This window comes from Gavialis gangeticus, unplaced genomic scaffold (genome assembly GCF_001723915.1).
Source record: "Gavialis gangeticus isolate Ggan-Ray unplaced genomic scaffold, GavGan_comp1, whole genome shotgun sequence".
Classification (NCBI taxonomy): domain Eukaryota; kingdom Metazoa; phylum Chordata; order Crocodylia; family Gavialidae; genus Gavialis; species Gavialis gangeticus.
Genome location: NW_017728995.1, coordinates 41999002 through 42004956, shown reverse-complemented (window position 1 = coordinate 42004956; position 5955 = coordinate 41999002). Strand labels below are relative to the sequence as shown.

The 5955-nt window shown below is 44.0% G+C and overlaps 1 protein-coding gene across 1 annotated transcript in view; it reads right to left on the bottom strand.

Annotated features, from left to right (window-relative positions):
* SLC9A9 (solute carrier family 9 member A9) overlaps nucleotides 1-5955 on the bottom strand; it is a 491595-nt gene that overhangs the window by 297191 nt on the left and 188449 nt on the right. The window lies entirely within an intron of this gene.

The window sequence follows — 5955 nt, the reverse complement described above, 5'->3', positions numbered from 1 at the left end:
CCCCCCCCCCCCCCCCCAAATGAAATCCAGGTATTTTATTCGCCATCTATGGAAAAATATAGAATAATAAAACATGATAATTTTATATAAAATCCCTGATCACAGTATGACTGACACTTATCCAAGACTATAAAACAATTTAAAAATAAAAACAGAAAGTAATAAAATCATGGCATTGGACACAAAGCAAGGAGAAAAAAAAATCTTAATTTTCCTTCTTCTGAATGCATTTTTAAACAGTGGGTATGAATGAGTGCACCATGTGAAGGTGATTTGGCCTCTGCATGACTGTTTGTTTTATTATAAGCAGCATGTAACCTGCAAGGCAAACAAATAGTGCTTAAGAAACCATTCCAGTGGGGACAAGTTGTGTCTCCCAGAATGACTGGGTCAGTGACTGTAACCAAGTGGCAGTAATTATCTTTCCCCAGCCTGTAGAAGGTCAGGAGGAGAGAGCAGGAGGAGTAGCTTTGACAGGAATATAATCATATCACCTTATATTATTTTATTTTCAAAGTATCTCTTTCTCTGCTCTCTCCCTCCCTTCTAGACTGCTCACAGCCATTGAACAATACATAGTAAATGCAGTATTATGATAAAAATAATCAAACTCATTAAATATCCTATTAACATTGGACATAGATAAACCAAGGGGATCATACTCAGGGGAAGAAAGGAAAAAAAATGAGAAGAGGTCTGTAGTGACTATAAAACATCTCAGGAAAATTAAGCTTTGAGTTGGTTTATCTTAGATCCTTCTTTGATAGGCAGGAGTTCAGGCTCATGCTCATACCACCCAGCATGCACTTTGAAAGCCCCTGTCTTCATATCCTGGGGACAATAAAGCCCAAGCCTGAAAGTTTTACTCAGGGTTCAGGTGTTAACCAATTTCCAGTGTAGCTATAAAATAAGCCCTTTAGAAAGGCTGTTTTCTACCCTTTCTGCACACCACCTACACTCTCTTCTACCTGGAAGCAGGGTGGCACTTTCCTAACTCCATCTGATGTTTAACCCCTCGCTTTCCTCATGGACTTCTCCAGACCAACAGATAACTGGCAGTTATTTGGGGCGGAGGGCTACTCAGGGAGTTTTGATGAGCTGTTGCAGGCTGGGTCACCACCTCCCCACAACAGCTCACTTTGGGGGCCCTTGCTGGAAGAGCCTAAGTGATTCTGCTCCATGCTGGACTCCACAGTCAGCTGGGATGGGGCTACAGGTGGGTGGGGAGCAGCACCTGGGAATGGGGTGGGCAGGTGGGGCCAGGGCTAGGAAAAAAGGGCCAGGGCTGGAGCTCAGGGCAGAGCCATGATCTGCTCCCTGCATGGCCCTGTGATGGGCACTGGTTCCGCAGGCAGTGGCATACGGGGAGCTGATTGCGGCTGTGCTCTGGACCCTGGCTCCTCGCTGTCACAGCCTTGCAACTCTGGAGTCTCCATGAAGGCAAGCCAGGACCTGTGCAGACTGGGTCTGCAGCTGGGCAGATGAGATGGGACTGCGAGAGGGTGGGGAGCTGCATCTGGGAGCAGGACAAGCAGGCAGAGGTCAGGGCTGGGATCTTGGAGCAGTAACAGCACAAGGCTGGGACTTGGGCCAGAGCTGCAATCCACTCCCAGCATGCCCCTGCCTGCAGAACCAGCACCTGTCACAGGGACATGTGGACAGTGGATCACAGCTCTGCCTTGGGCCCTGGCCTTGTGCTGTCACCGTCTCATGATTCTGCCATGTGATCCTGACACCCCCAACCCATCCCAGGTACCACCCTCTGCCCACCAGTGCCCCCATCCCATCTGGCATGGGTCTCACCCCCAGCGGTGGGTACAGGGCAGATGGGCTGGAGTGCCTGTGCAGCAGGGCCCAGTCTAGTGGTGGCAGTGGTAGCTAGACGGAGCTGCTGCTGCTGGAGCTGCTGGAAAGGGAGTCTGGATGCCACACTGCCCCAACCCCGCTGCATGCCCGAGACAGAGACCCGCTGTGAGCTGGACTAAATCCCTTCGCGGGCTGGATCTGGCCCATGGGCTGTATTTTGCCCACCCCAAGATAGAATCATAGAAAATTAGGTTTGGAAGGGGCCTCAGGAGATCATCTAATCCAGCTCCCTGCTCAAAGCAGGACTGTCCACAACTAGATCATCCCTGCCAAGGCTTTGTCTAGCCAGGTCTTAAAAAACTCCAAGGATGAAGATTCCACCACCTCTCTGAGTAACTGGTTGCAGTGGTTTGCTACCCTCCTAGTGAGAAAGTTTTTCTTAACATCTAACCTCAACTTCCCCTACTGTAACTTGGTCTGTCATCTGCCACCACTGAGAAGAACTTAGCTCCATCCTCTTTGTAATCCCGCTTCAGGTAGTTGAAAGCTGCTATTACATCCCCTATCTTCAGACTAAATAAGCCCAGTTCCCTCAGCTGCTTCTCATAAATTTTGTGTAGGACCTGGCTTAAATCATGGGCCCAGCTCACTAATATTGTGACCTGATTATAGCAGGGGCTGCCTTTTTTGTACTCAGATCATAGTGCCCCCTTCATACTAGAAGTGAAAGTATTATCTAACAAAAATGATTTTCAATACTTGCAAGTCTCTCACTTTTGTTTCTGGAAATAACTCAAGGAACGGCACCAGAGCCAATACAATAAAACAGTATTTTAGGAGAAAAAACTGTAGGTGAACTATGGCACAAAGAATAACTGCCACCAAAGAGAAAATGAAAAAGCAAATCTATTTTCCCACACAGGAAATGCAGACATTCTTTTTGCTTCTAGGTTCTCCTTAGATTGTAAATTCACTTGACAGGATTTCTACTACACTGTATAGAATCTCTGGAGCCACAGGAAATTTTACTGAGCTTTAACTGCTCTTTTTTATTATTTTCTTTCTACACATCACAATGGCTCATCCCCTCAGTAAATAATAGCTGGTCCAAAGCACAAGTGTCATTAGAGAGCAGTGCCTAAGCAAGCACTAGGCATTTAATCTTTATGTTGAACCAAATGGATCTCTGTTCTCTTTTAGCTCTAGGGATCTGTTCTGCGTTTCCTCATACAAACTTGGTATAGGAATGTATACATTCTCAAGGTTAATTATCATCATTAAAGTGTTCTTCTGTACATTATTTGGTATAAATACATGCTCAGAGAAGAAAATCCAGTTTAAATATTATGGCTAAGCACGATTGTTTCTAAATATTGTTAACCCAGAGTCAGCAATAAAATGGACATATAAATGTCTTGTTTTTAAATTTATTTTTATTGTATTTTTAATTACTTTTATTTCTTGACAGTGATTATTAAAATTGATTTATAACTCCCAAATGAAAATTACTTATGGGTGGGTTAAGTATCTCTTAGCAAGTTCCTGTGGTAATGTGAGTTCTGAGTTGGTGTCATGCATAATATGGAGCCTGATTCCAGTCTCACACCAAGTGTAAACTGAACCAGCGTAGTTATGTCTGTGTGGTACTGGGATAAGTGAGATCAGTATCAACACTGAGAGCTTCTGGTCTGAGTTCCAAAATACTATTCTGCCAAATGGAATTACATAAACTATAGAAAGCTGTATTTCCAAGGGAGATGAGATAACCGTAGCAGGAAATGTATGTTGCTAAAATAAGGCTTGGTGTGTAAGACCATAGCTCTTACAATGTAAGATTCATTATAAAGGCTGGTAAAAATTATTGTAATATGTCTCTTAAAGAGAGTTGGTGCCCAGTGATATGTTAATACTGCTACAAAGGAAAGAGACGGAAGAAACAGCTTAAAAGACAAACGTTGGAGTTGGAGGGATAAATTACATGAGGCCTGGAATTCTTTGGAGAAAGCATCAGAATTGGATTTTAAAGACTGGAAGCAGCCTGTCAGAAAAATGCTTTCTTCATTATGTATGGGATGTAAAGTAGGTTATTATAATTTTTTTTACCAAAGACTTATTAGTAGAATTGCTTAATTTTCCATCATGCAGTTTGATGCCAGACTGCTACCACCTTTATAACGTGTCAAAGAAAACATTATTTGCTAATTCTTTCTTCATTAAAAGTTGATGAAACCTTCAGATACTGGAGCCAAAAATATAAATGCCTGTTTCAGTGAGAATGATTTCCTACCGAATTAAGGGTTTGTCTACAAATAAAGGTTGTTGGAATTCACTCTGGTAAATAGTTATTAGTGTAATGGAACAGAAACTGTCTTCCTGAAGATATTTTACTGGAAAAGTTAAGTGTAAAGCAAAAAAATCTCAAAACAAAACAACGAGCCCCCCAAGTCCCCTCCCCCCAAAACCTGATGATAAAATAGTGATGACTATGTGAACCATATCTGTTAGCAGGTAGCTAAACTCCAGCTTTACCACATTTTTGTTAATAGGTAAAAAAGAAACTGAGGTCTATAGGAGTATGGCTACATTTCTTCTCTGCTCCCCTAGGCGAGGGACAGATGTTACACATAAGCTGGTTTAAGTGATCAGAAACTGGTTTAAACCTATAACAGAATAGAAGTTCAGTGCACATTAACCAGTTTCAAAATGGCTGAAACTAGTTTAAAAATAAAGTTGGTTGAACAGAGTATCAGACTTAACTGATTTAGGTCAAACCAGTTTATGAAACTTCTGTCCCAGACCCCTTCTTGGTTCAAGTTAAATCAGTCCCCCTGCATCCCAGCATTTTGCAGCTCTGGGCTGGGCTGGGCTGGGCTGTGTGCTCCAGAGAGCAGGACTGCCCTTGCTCCTCTGCTCCCTAGCTGGAGCAGTGAGGGCTGGCTCACTGGCCTCCCCCAGGCAAACCCTTACTGGGGTCTGGGGCCAGGGAGGGCGGGTTGCACTTCCCTTCCCCCGAGGATGGAGCTGCCCTGCCCTGCCCTGCTCTGCTTACTTACTGCTGGCTGCAACTCTGGACTACAAATCCGACAGGCACCTGGAAGCAGGAAGAGGAAGTGATGAGCAACTCTGCAGAGTGCTGCTACTACAGGATCCCAGACACCTCAGGGGCAGCAGGAAGAGGAAACAAACACATAACCCATGCTATCTACATGCCAGAGAGCCATGCTCTCGCACCCCCAGCCCTTGGCTTGAGCCACTGCAGGCATGTGGCTGCATTTCTTAAATCAAAAGACTGAATTTAGACTAACCTGCAATCAATTCAGCCTTTGGTACTTTGACTATTTGTATTTAGCTCTAGAAACAATGCTCTTATGTATGAAAACCTAAAGCAGTGGTGAAGCTATCCTGAGGTACCTTCTTGCTGCCACTCTAGGAATTTCTGTCTCTGGCATTCTCAAGAACAGCAGTGTAGACAGTGCACCCTCATTGTGGTTTTACTGCCTCATTTCCAGATTTGGCCTGTGCTGAAAGGGAACAGCTGGGTAGGGTGTGGTCAAGAGCAGCATCTCCAAGGGCACATGCTTTTTGCTTCATATGTGAAGCATACAGGAACAATGATGCTTGTTAACTGCTTGGTGTAATGAAAGCAGTTTTGTATGACTTGCATATAATAAGTTAATATTAATAACTGCAACTGTTGTTAGGGCAAAAGTTATGTGAAGCTAATATGAAGCATATGCTTCAAAAGAGGCAACTCCTAGTTTAATCTACTTCACTGATCATTAGTAGGAGAGAATAACTATCCCTGATGGGCAAATGTGCAAAAGAAAATGACGTCCCTGTCTTTCTTGTTCAATAACAGCCTGATCTTGGAAAGTGCTGGACAAATTCAATTGCCATGTACCTGTGCCTTTAGGCTAAGCACAGGCAATCAACAAGCCAGAGGCTGAATTGATTCAATCCTTGCAGGTTCATAGATTTCATAGACATTTGGGCTGGAAGGGACCCTGGAGGATCAGTCCTGCCAGTCCGCTTCTGACACCAATGTCCACATCACTGATGATGATGTTAAACAGTATAGGCCCTAGGACAGAGCTTTGTGGGACCCCACTGGTCACAACACACCAAGACGATTGGCTCCCGTCAACCACC